Below are 13,332 nucleotides of genomic sequence, written 5' to 3' on the forward strand. Positions count from 1 at the left end.
AAAAGGACAACACCTTTAATTCTATCCTTACGGTGAGTCAGTCTGACAGCCTTACCTATTGTTTTGTGTTGGTGGCAAAGCCTACCCATCTCCACAGGGCAGTAGGAGGCAGCGACACTTATTTCAACGCCTCAGCCCTATCCCAACCTGAACCTCATCAACCTCAGCAGCTTTATCTCAGTGCACACATAGCGTGCCACATAGCTCGCCACATAGCTCCTACTAGCATCACGTATCTGTTGCTGTAGGAGCTACACAACAGGGTTTTTAAACTCTCTTGCTCAAACCTGAGGGTCCTCTTCAGCATCTCCCCTGGGGCAGGATCACCAGTGTGGCAGTGGAGAAAGTCCCATATGAAGTAGCAGCACAGAATAAGTGAAAACCACATAGAAGCACGCAGACACATGCACGGAGCACTCAGGGCAGAATGGGCAGAGTCACCGTAAACTCAGCCCTTCCTGCAAGGCAAGGACATCCGGGAAAGATGAAAGAGGAAAAAGGGGGAGAAATGTAAAGGGGGCTTTCTTTCCTGAAATGGGATTTCTTCCTAGAGGACTCAATCTTTCAGCATGTGCAGGCTTAAAACCATTTGACTCTAACGCAGTTTTGTTCAAGAGGACTGCAGGACTCAACTCTACAGTCTGGGAGCAAAGAAGTTGTCTAAGGCAGAACTTTGAAACTATATTCAGGTCAAGACACACAAATATGATGGAGATGCACATATTACCCTAACATTACGGATAACAGCTGCCAAATATGCATCTTGCAGGGCTGATGTATTCTACACCAGTGATTTTCAGCGGTTTGGTAATACAAAGTGGCCAAAATGCACCAATTACTTGACTGTTAATTTCCAGCAAGGATTTCTACAACCCCTGAAGATTATACTCCTGACAAATTCTTTAAAGTAAGAAATAGACATTTTAACTCCACAGCGTCTCTAGAATTTATCACACCATTATCATTATATAGGGCCCATCAAATGGCACAGCAGACAATATTTGAGCAACTTATATAAACAGAGCTTACTATCTATTGATCCTGATATAAAGAAAGACTACAAAAACTGGGTAGGAAATCTCATTTTGTGGAGAACAGAGAGAAGAGCTCCCATTTAGATTCTATGGTGGAAAATACAGTAATGGAAAAGTAGTCATATTGTATTTATCCTAGTGGAGTTGCTATGTTTTCTCGTTACCTGAGAAGTAGTTTTCAGTCCACCTAGGTACACACAATTCTTCCCTTTTGGGAAGGACTCCAGGTTCTGAATGAATTCAAATGTAAGTTTTATTTACCCTGCAGGACGTATAAGCAGTAAAATAAATTACATTAATCCTTCATTTTCAAAGCCAACTGAGGCCAGTGGAGTCTTTGATTTCATATCAACAGCCTCTGCTCTGCTTTCTCTTGAGGTTTCCCAGCCCAACAGGGGGTTATTATAGGGGGCTATTCTTAGTAACGGCCTTCAAGGATCCTGGTCTTCAGCAGAGGGTCACAACTCTATCATGTAGCAAGTGACACAGGTGAAAGCTTGTTCCCAGTGTAGTGACATGTGACAACAGAAGGGTTGCTTCAGAAAAAAGGGAATTGTTTCAACAGTGGAAGATGACTTATGAAAGTAAAAAGTCTTAAAGAGCAGCCAAGAAGGGAAAACCCCAAACACTGACTAAGCCTTTCTTCTGAACCAGTCATATTTACAAGAAACAAGTACGTGCCCACACTAGCCACTAAAAGTCAGAGTGCCAAATATTTAAAGATAAATTAACCTTCTCTCAGCCAGAGCAGAGGCACAAGGAGCTCAACAGCAGCTGCTCCTGCCCGATGCCTTGTTGCAACGACCACAAGAAAATGGCTAACGCCTCTCTCCTAAGTCCCTGCAGCCAAAGTGCTGGACACAGAGCGGGGCCGGGGAACCACAGGCCCCTCAAACCCACTTGTGCCAAATACCACTCGGATGACCCTGTCCCCCAGCTGCTGTTTGAAGGGCTCTGGTTCCCAGGAAGGCCCAAAGGCCCCTTATGCTAGGTAAGGAAAAAAGCCAAAATAAAACAGACTCTGATTGCCAGCTGCGCACAAGGGCTTACTACCGGAAGAATGGAAATCATTCCTTGTAAACCGAGTGCCTCTCAACTAACAGGGGGGGTTGCTGAGAAATAACATTTCGATCTACTTTTATTCAGTTTCTGGAGCTGGGCTCCCTTTGAAAGCCTTAACTGTTGCCCCCCTACTTGAAGAGTCCAAAGCACAATAGATATTTTGAGAGGTCTACAGTGTCTTATGCACTTGTATGAACTGCATTTCTAAAACCAGTCAACACTCAAAGATCTCATACAATCCCTCTTTACTAGAGCGCCTCAGCACCTTGTTATCCTTACAGAGAGAAACGTTTGTATAATGCCCCCACATGCTATTGCTGAGTGGCAAGGAGAAACATAGGCAGATCAAGGACAAACTCCAGAGACAAGGGAGTGGAGAGAAGTTTCACCACATACGAACAACGTTCCTGATAAACGTACAAACAACAATCTTGCTTGGAAAGAAAGTCCGATGGCGCCTACCTCAGAAGAAGGCTCCAGACTGCAGCTCCAAAGCAGATTAAGGCACCTCCAAAGCAGATTAAGGCACCTCCAGCACCCAGGAGAATGGAGCAGGGCTGAATGGTGACCCCACCCCATCTCAGATCCTACCAGCCAGGTGTAGGCATTTCCCTGCTCATCAGGGGGCAGGATGAAGGGGAAATGAGCTCCTTTCGAAAGGGCCATACTTTTCCTACACATGAGATTGGGAGCACTGGTTCTTAATATACTCTTCTGGACTTCACTTCTGCCAAAAGCTAAGCTTTTCAGCACCTGACTTTCAGACACTTAGGTAGTTTTTTGGATCTATCTTTACAAGATTTGCCAAAGATTGTATGGGAAGGCTGCAGCGGTCCAAGGTCTTGAACCTCTAGTCTCCTGCAGTCTATATTGAAGTGTTAATCACAGTATCATTCTTCCTCCCCAACAGGTTCTTTTTAAGAGTTACAGTCACCGAAAGAGAGAAGAGTTATATCCCATTATAAAATACATGACCAATCATATAGCTCAAATTTAATGCATAGCAGCCACTTACATGAGCCTGCCAGCAAGCTTGTGACAAAGAATTATTCAGAAAATGGCAACTGGCCCAAACTGGCAAATACTTTTGAAAACAGAAGCTGTAATTACATATGGTTTGGTTTGCGATAATTAGCTAAATACCGGCCTCTTCTTGGAGAGAGGTACTTTCCAGCAAACAGTGTGTTTGACCTAAATAACAACTATGAAACACAGTAGAGCACAGAAAAATTGTGGCCTCTCCCCTTTTCTTCCCGCATCCAGCTTTCAGCTGCAGCCCTCACCCCACGCCTCCAAGCAGGACAGCATCATCTCTTGTCTGGCTCCATACACACATTGCCATCCTGTGGCCACATTCTGCCAGCACAAGTGACTGTTCAAAAGAAGGCAAAACCAACTTCTGTGAGCTGAGCGCTGCTATGTCTAGAGAAGTAAGGTACCACATGGCACAAGCAAAACAGGGCTTTATGGTAGACGTAGGCTTGAGCTAGAAAATGCAAATCCGACCACATTTTTGAACCTTGGCAGTTCAAGGTGCAGCTGGATTTACGATGCAGGGGACTGTTGAGAAATATCTGAATAATATTGAGATGCAGGTAAGGAGGAAAGGAGCTTGGGGGAGAGGGGAATGGAACATCAGGCTTTGAAATCTTCAGCAAAACCAGAAGTGGCTACCATTGACTTAAGACCCACACAGAGCATCAGGAAACAAAAACTGACCGGGGAAGTGTAAACACAAAGGAAAAGCCTTGACATGACAGATGACCCAAAAACCTCTGGAAACTTGACCCCCCTACCAAGAGGCAGTCGGAAGGAGGGCATGACTTGGTTAGGACGAGTGATAGGAGAAAGAAAGCAGAAGCTGGGTGGGAGTCTGAGGGTTGCTGGCCCATTTCAGAAAGTTGCCCTGGGTGTTGTATTTAGCCCTTTACTGCCGGGGTAAGGGGGACGTGCAATTCTAGCAAGGCTGTGTTTTGGTTGCCTAATTCTTTTGGCCTCCATGGAGGAGGCAATATTCCCCTTGCAACTGCTTAGGAAGGCAAAAGGAAAATGTTGATTAGCACTTAGCGGAGGAAGTGGCCTGATTATAACCATGGGAACTCTGTTCCCTCTGCCCCAACAACCACATTGGTAGCGCTAACTGGAAAGCCAAGTAACTGGTAAAGAAACTGCTGAATCAAGCTTAGTCCCATACCACTTGCATAATTTTCCTTGGAGAGACATACAAGGAACCTTATCTTTCTTCATACACTGGGCCCTTGGTGGCTTTCTCCAAAAAAAGCCTTTTCACAGCTCCTTACAGGGTCTATATCGGTCTAAATCGGCCTCTATTTCCCCTGGTTGGCTGCTTGGACAGTGATAAGGTTTCAACAGGGGTGCCTGAGAGCAAAATATGGGCTTGGGATGTACTGCAGCTATCAGTCTATCATCGTTAAATATGCTGAACTTGTGAATTATGTCTTGAGAGCCTTTTCTAGGCAAGGGTATTCGTGTGTGTGTTTAAAACAAAAATTAACAGTGCCGTAGACGTTAATTTCAGTTCAGGGTCACGCAGGCCAGAAGCAATAATGAAACGGTATTTTCATAATTGACATATTTTATGGTTGTATTATTAAATGCTGGAAAGCCAAAGTGAGATTTTCCTTAGTTCTGCTAAATTAACAGCTTAAGTCAATGTACTTATCAATTAATCGACATTCATCTCAGCACAGGCTGGAAATCCTTCAGCGCAGGAAGCTAGAGCTTTTCCAGGGCCTGCTTACGTGTCAGTGTAGAGCAGCCCGAGGACTCTTTTAGGTCATACTTTACATTTCATTATAGTGGTGCATTTCAGCTACACCACCTCCCAGCCCTACCACGTTGCATGTCCCCCAGGCTAGCACAGGCTCTGTGAGACCCCCTAGGCTGGGTCTCTGTGGGCCATGGAGGACGTCTAGCATAGGCATTTCCACACTTCCTGAGATCTTGTTGGTTATCGGATTATTAGGGTAGCTGAAAATCAGGCCCGCCAGATCTGAACACCAAAAGCAAAATCCAGGAGAAAGACTGGATTTCCCCTTCATAAGAGAAAATCATCACCGTTACCCTGCAGGACTGCAGAATAGGTTTCTTTTTTCCCTGGTGCCTTCAAAGGAAATACAAGAAGTAAAAAAGTAGCAATTTGGCAACTTCCTATGAACAGAACAGGTTAAAAAAAAAAAGAAGAAATCTTTTGGAGTAATTTTCAAGTCCTGTTTTGCATAGTGGAGCCTACTGAAGCTTATTACAACACCATGTGGGAAAATGATTTTGTTTGGAAGATGCAAATAGAAAAGAATAATTAAAAGGTAACAGAAGACCACTCCACTTAGTGCTGAAACAGACACCCTGGGCTTAGGAGCACCAAATAAAATTACCCTGAAAAATATCCACATAATCCTCTCATCTTCTCTTTCTCTTCAGATAAGAAGGGGGCAGAATATTACAGGGATTTAAGGCATCATTTGTTTACATGGTCATATTTTAATCATCTGCAAGAAGCTAAGGTTACACAACCCCAGCGTTCAAACGATCCCCTACCTTGCTGTTTATAAGAAGTAGGGCCTGACATTCACAACGTTCCCGGGCTGCTCCGAGGGGACAGGAGGAGAGGGATGGGGAGGAGGAGGAGGAGGAGGAGGAGGAGGGATGGAAGGAGAGGAGAGGAGAGAAAGGTCAGCTCCCTTTTTAAGCATTTCTGAGCTTGCTGGAAGCTTTCAGCATGTGGGTGGTAGGTGTATCGGCTGACACGGGGAAGTGTAAGCGTGAAGCTGGCCACCCAAGACCTCGGGGTCACTGCTGACACTCCAGATCTCCGAGCTGGGGAAGGCACCTGCTCCCTTGCCAAAACAAACCATCTCCTGCTATGGGCATACTTGAAAAGACCTGCTTTTGTCAGCCCGGGGGAAGAGGGAAAGGGAGGGGGCGAGGGGGGGAGGGAATTAGAGGGATGTGGGGGCTTTTGGTTTTACTTAAACAGTCTCAAATAACCAGTTTACAATGCAGCGATGTTCTTCAGAATTTATTAAAGGGGGTGGGGGGAAAGGAGCCGAGAAGGCTTGACTCCAGATCTGGTGAGCATTAATATGCATCGTGCTAGAATTTCATGAGGCAAGCGAGTTTTGTAGCCCTTGCTCTGGTGGTCCTCTGCTGACAGGATCTCAAGCCACTATTTGTTATCTTTAGGCCTGATAAGTACATCTGGTTTTGATTCAGGTGGCCGCGAGCTTGTCTCAGAGTTGAAAAGGGTGCTTTGCTCAAATTGAATTTTCTCACAAATTTCAAACTGGGATGAGAACCAGAAGAAGCTGGGCCCTGTCACACAAAACTCCCGTTTTGCTTGCTCGGCCCTTGGGCTCGTAAAAACCTGGCACAAATCAGTTTCACCTGTTTGGCTAAGTGAGTACATGCTAAAAGTAATAAAGCTATTAGTGCAATCAGATATTTCTCCACATGTGTTCTGATGTAAAAAGAAGAAAAAAAAAAAAAAGAGAGAGAAAGAAAGCGGGGAGGTGAACTCTTCTCAACCCTGCCTGTCACATGTCTTCCAGTGTCCCTGCAAATTAGTTGCAGAGAAGCTGCTGCCGGTTCTCCACGCCTTTCTGCCTGGGCATTGTAGGCTGGCAAGGAGACCTGGCTGCAAAGAGCTGTTCCATTCCATCACCCTCTGTAGAAAAGCAATTTAAGTTTCTGTCTGAGGTGAGGAGGGGAATGGACTATTTTTGTCATTCACCATCTCATACTTTCTTGCTTGCCTTGTACCAATACCAGACTTACCCCCACCTTTAGACAGGGAAGCCCCACCTTTAGACAGGGAAGACCCACCTGGCTCTCCAGCAAGGACAGCTTCAATACCTGAGCAACCCAAGATGCCTCCATATACAGTCACTTCCAGCAGCAGGACAGGGCCTGGGTGATTAGCTCCTGGGATGCTATAAAGTTTGAAACAACACACGTCTGACACCATTTCCCATTGCAGTGTATCATCATGTCCTCACAGACAGTCTTTCATGGCTTATGGGAAAGACTCAGGAAAACTTAGAAATGAAAGAATTTAAGAGGCTTCTGGCCCCAAACAAAGACCGGTGACATCTCTAATTAACTGCACTTGGCAACAGATTTTATTACCCCTAAATTTGTCACATTCCAGTGGTGTCTCCTGCTCACACAAGATGCTCTGTAAAACGCTCTGGGAACCTGCTGGACAGAAGATGCCATAAAAGTGTACTCTGTAACTCTTCACCCTGTCATTCATCCATGCTCTGCTTGAGGAACCTTCAGGACAAAACATGGGGGATTTTTCTGTTTGATCTACTCTCTATTTTCCACATCCCTTTTTTCCATTTCATTACACTTTGCCTTGTGCATTTTTCCTTGCAGTGACTTCTCTTATGTCTCATTTTATAAGAAGCTTCACTTGCCATGGAGATTAAGAGATTATATTTGTGATACATACTTGTCATGCCATCCAAACGTAGATAGGCTCACCTTAATAAAACGAATAAAACAAGATCCTTTATATAAAATAATAATCCTCACAGAGACATTTAAAAATTGCGTCAAAGCAACTCCCTAACCTAGATCTGACTGAAGGAATAAAAAGAATGATACTGTTGGCATTTCTCGTAAGTATTTTTCCATATTTTCCAAAACTAAAATGCTATAAAAATATAAACCATCTGTATAGCTTCTTGCAAGAAGGATGTCTTTCTAGAGGAAAAAATTACCGAATTTCCCTTAGAATGTTTTATATGTTAACATCTTCAAAAAAAACCCCAAACGTTGACTGGATGTACCAGTTCCCTCTCCTAAACCTACAGAGCAAGAAAACTGGCTGCTTTCTGATATAAAGGGTCAAGAAAGTGTAAAGAGCTATGCGATACCCATTTGCTCCAATATTTAATAGTGAATATTTAACATGCTAATTCATGTACTCTTTGGGGTTCTCAAAAAAGGTACCCCATTTGCATGCTCCATCTGTCTATTTGAGGTCTGAGAGGAATTCAGCTTTTGAAAGAGTCCTTGCAATTTATCGTGGTCCCTTTTATTTAAAGTGCTATGTAATGAAGTTATCATGCCTTGCTCTTGTGGATGCTCCCGTGGAGCAGGCATTTCTGCACAGCGTATAAATGGCCCAGTGCCCAATTATATGGCTGGTCTCTGAACGAAGGAAGAGACGTGAACGGTGCTGAGAGGACCGCTGGCCATAAACCAAAGGAGGAACTGAATGCCAGAGCCAACGTATTTCCGCCCACCAAGGCGGAATTTTTGAGGGATGATTTTTGTGAGTGTCACACTCTTAGGCAGACTAATGGAAATGGAAAGACACTAAGTAGTTGCGTCGTTCCTTCAGCCAATTCTAGGCCCCTTGTGTGCTTGAGAACATCTGAAGGACCTCTCTTCACCATCTTCATGTCTTAAGGGGTTTTCTACAGCAACTTTCTACCAGGTGGAGACTCTGCCACCGTTCTGGGATCCCCAGCCTTATAAATGCAATACCATGACAGGTCTAGGTTGACATTTGGGGAGCACTGTGGAAATTAATTTCTGTGACTGTTCTGATACCACCAGGAAGGTCACTGATCCACCCCATCAGACACACACAGACAGAGCTTTCAGACGATGCCTACCCCGTCTCTTCAGGGTGTAGCTTTCCTTTAAAAAAAACCCCAAACTGCCTTTCACCATATATCTATTTATGCTGTTGTGGCTGTCGCTTTGAGTCCAGGGCATTACGGTCATGGTTCTCCTCCGCTCATCTTCATTTACTGTGTAGTGAGTCACCCAGGTCTTGGACACAGAGGCAAGACATGGATGAATCCATGCTCACAGCATACCCATTTAAGACATGGTTCTGGCATCCCTGTTCACACCAATTTGCTCTTCTAGCATCTCGTCACTCGCGTTTCCTACAGATAGGAATAAGGCCCTGGTCACCATAATGGCAAGAGCCATAACAGCAGCCTTTGTGACTGGGTGGTACAAAACTGATCGCTGATTTCCACACTCACTGCCCTGAATAACTGTGCCTAGTTGTTCCTCAAACTGCCAGTCCGACTTTCCCAAACTCTAAGTGAATGCAACTTCTTATCTTTCATCCACTCCTGACATCCTGCCTTGCCTTTGCACCCGACCTACCAAAATTCTCCTCATTCTTGCGGTGTTTCTCTAGGCTACGAATCACAGAAAAGAATGGGAACAATCAAAAAAGAAAACACGCTTAATTTCTACCGGTGGGATGCTTCCCTCCACCCACACCGGCCTTGTTTAGGTGGCTGTGCACATAGCATGGCCCTTTCTAAGCTGACAAAGTTCACACAGGGGCAGCAAAGCCAGCTCACCGCAAGGTCACCGTCAAATGAATATCTGCAGTGTTTCTTGGCTCGTCCATATGATCTTTAGGAAGAAAGGGATCAAAGGGAAGGACATCGAGTTCGGGGATTTTTGCCTTGTAAGTCACGGGGACAAAATGTCACCGGCTGAAGAGCAGCAGCAGGAGTGTTGGAGCATCGTTCGCTGCGGGCAGGCTAAGGAGACAAGGAAAGGGTAAAGCCCTGGAAACAAGTCGATGCCCCTGTCCCTGCAGGAGCTGGGGATCACGGTAACAGAGTAACATGGGGTGGCTCCTTTGGTCTCTGTGCTGTAGCTGACAGCCCCACTGACCACGGTTTGTCACCTGCCCTCTCTCAAAAGTCACCCTAATGCTCATATTACTTCAGAACAATTTTTCCTAACTCCTTTCTATTCTCTCAGCTAAAATATAAGGCAGCAGAATTAATTTGAAAACCAAGATCTCAGTACATCGTTGGTTTTGCAGTAAGCTATTTTACAATGATGTATGCTTTTCCTCTCTACCTTTCTCATCTTTCTTTCCACCAAATATTTTCCAACAGCCACAGTCTAACAATAAAAGCAAAATATTTAAAGTACCAAGGAAAAAAAATCTGATTTAAACTGGTTGAAATAGATCACAGCCACAGAAAGCACACAGAAGCAGCGAGAATGTCAAAACTTTAGAAAAAACATACTGTAAAAAATGAAGAAGTTGAACAAAACAGGTTGGAATAAGTACAGTCTTTTTTTAAAAGTCCTGGTTTCTAGGTTTTCTCTCTATGAAATCTTGTGCTGTTTGTCTTTTGCTCTTTATGTATCACACAATTTTTATGTGAAATTCTGTAAATTCAGGACTATAAATATGTATTTTATATTTTGTATATTTTTTGTTTAATAAAATAAAAATAGGTAAAGAAAAAATATCTTAATTCAATATGTCAGAAAAATACTGGAAAAGGCAGGATACAGGATAAGAGAAGAAAGACAGACAAACAGATTTACTTATTCTGTGGAGGGGTACGTGCAGTCAGTAGCATTATACTGATGTTTTTTGAATAGCTTTAATTCCGGGAATTGCTCTAGAAAATTTACTTTTTTTTTTTTTTTTTTCCCCAGAAATCTATAGAGGTTTTACTCTTCTCCATTTTTTAAATAGATCTTTAAAGTTAACCACAGGCAGAATTAGTTTTTGAAATAAGATTAGTGTTCAAGTGATTAATATTTAAAAGGTGTGAAATAAATCAGAAGTGAAATGACCCATTTGTACAATACTAGATATCCAGAAAGTCAGAATATAATTAACCTTTGTTTTCCATACATCTCCCATAGCAAAACCACAATGAATAATTTACTATTTCTAAGTTGGAGAACAATATTACAACAGAAAGTACTCTATTGCGAAGTCAACAAATTTTAAGTTATGAAAAAGAAGAGGTAGAAAGAAATGAATTTCAAAATGTGTTTTGTTTCTTTAAGGATGGATATTCTTGGTGCAATTTTGAGGTCTTAGGAATTTCAGGATCTATCTTTCAGGTTATTTAATTTTCTATTTCCTTTTCTCAGTCCACATATAATCCAGACACAGGCTGTGTTTCAGTATGTATTTTGTTTACTGATTGCAGTAGAAAATATTATCTTATCACTTCTAGAGACATTTATTAGAGTGTAGATCCCTCTTTCCTCAAAAGCAGTTGATCTTTACAAATGTTTGATTTTCCCCACAATCTTGGGTAAGCTGCACAACCAAACAGCAACCTTGGTCTCCTGGTTATGTGGGAACATGCTCAGAAACAGTTCTTTTGCTGTAGAGCTCCGTGAAACAATTGTGCAGACTATCCAAGAATTCAACTGTTTTATTGATATGACTAAACTAAATCAGACTATGTTGGCATGAGATACTGAGCTATTTATCTCAATTTTGCAGGAAGGGAAACAGCCTCATCTACAACCACCTGAGACGTGCAGGTGGGAGTGGGACCAGAGCATCCCAACCTCACCTACGTTCTTTGTGAAAGGCATGGAAAAGATGTGCAGTGGGTACACAAATTTTATTTGATTCCTAACCCTTACCCATGCTTCAGTCCATTCTTCTTATTGCTTTGACTTAAAAAATATATATGTATTTTTTTCTCCTTACCCTTTTCTTTTCATCCTCTCTCTTCTACCTGTGCTACATGAAAGCATTAAGCAAAACCATAGGTTTTCTCTTTGAGTACTTCCAGCTTACCTGGAGTTACTGGGTATTGGGTAAGAGTCTTTTTTCCACACTCAGGGACATGAATCATTCAGAGAAGCTGTCAAGGAACACCTATATATTTACCCTGTCAGCTACACCTGAACTTTTAATTAGTTAGCCTTGGGGATTCATGAGGGCTGGCACGGCTGTTGCATCTGGGAAGAAAATAGTCCCCACATGTATTCCCCATCCTATGTGTGGAGATACTTCATCTTCACATGAGCAAACCCCTGACTTGCTGCAACTTCTAGAGAGGCACTGAAAGGCAAAGCGAGACTGGTGAGGGTTTAATTTAAAATACTGTGTCGTAAAGCGCATCTGTTCAGCAGCTCCTCCACAAGCAGCGTAGCCATCTGCACGGTAAAGGGTGCGTGGGGGATGCAGCTTCTCCCAGTCCAGCAGGTCCCATGTCCGCCTTGTGAATCGGGGCACGGGTGTGTTTGTGCATCACAGATTCTAAAGCCAGAAGGGAACATCATTGCCATTTTAGCCTGAGCTCCTATATGCATTATAAAGCAACCTGACTTGGCTGTCTTATTACAATTAAACAATAACTTTTTTCATTACGTTTTGAAGACTTTCCCCCATAGAAGAAAGTTAAGCATATTGGAAAAGCTGCTGTTACCACAGACCCTCACACTGAGTTCACAGAGTGAGGTGTAGCAAAGGCTGGAGCAGGTTATAGGTGCAAAAGTTTATCTTTCCTGTATTCAAACAAAAAACATTTGCTGATGCTTTTTTTATGGCACTGAGCTCATTTTTGCGTTGTCAAAATGCTACAAAAATTAAGCACAGACAGACCTATAGTGAAAATAGCCTGTGAGGTACACAATTTGAAGCAATAAAAAGCCCCTTAAAGTTAGTGGCCGTTGAGGCCTGAGTACACCCAAAGGCATGGCATTTGAGGGGTTAAGGTTGAAAACTTGGGTCCTAAGAACTTTTGGAAGATTTTAAATCCAAGCCACTTCCAACCAGGTACCCAGTAACCAGTTTTCTCAAGAGGTGTACAAGAACCTGACTATCATTTTGGGGCAGCCGGAAGTAGTGGAATAGTATAACTTGTGCACTATAAACCTGTCTGAGTATTTCTGGCATTATTGTTAAATTAAAGCTATATTAAAATGAAACACTTCACTATTTAGCTTTCTGTCTGCCTGGCAGGTTTTGCTACATAAATCTAGTTGGAGAAAATTGGCCCATTTGAATGGGATATTGGATATGGCATTTCTGCACCATCAAGAAAATGGCTGCACATTTTTTTAATTGTTTCCCTCACATATAATTTTTAAACAGTCTTACAAAAATGTTTTCCTTGTTTCACTCCCCACTGAATTAAGAATGCACATGAATGGTTGCCAGTTGGCCTATGTGATAGTCATTCCAGCAGGCAGCAATGAGAAAGTATGAAGTGGTTTTTGGAAGAACTACCTTTCTTTGCAAAATGCGCTAGACTTTGCATAGCTTGAAAGCGATGCCTTTTATTCCCTGCAGACCACTTCCTTCAGCTCAAGAAGAAAGAAGAATTTCCTAACTGGGGAACATAAAGGATAAGCATAAGAACACTGGCATGTACTGCTTACGATGTGCTTTGCAAGTAAACAAACTTTTGCTATTTCATTGAAATTTAAGTGGATTATATTCTCCAAAGAT

This window comes from Charadrius vociferus, unplaced genomic scaffold (genome assembly GCF_000708025.1).
Source record: "Charadrius vociferus isolate BGI_N301 unplaced genomic scaffold, ASM70802v2 scaffold565, whole genome shotgun sequence".
Taxonomy (NCBI): Eukaryota; Metazoa; Chordata; class Aves; order Charadriiformes; family Charadriidae; genus Charadrius; species Charadrius vociferus.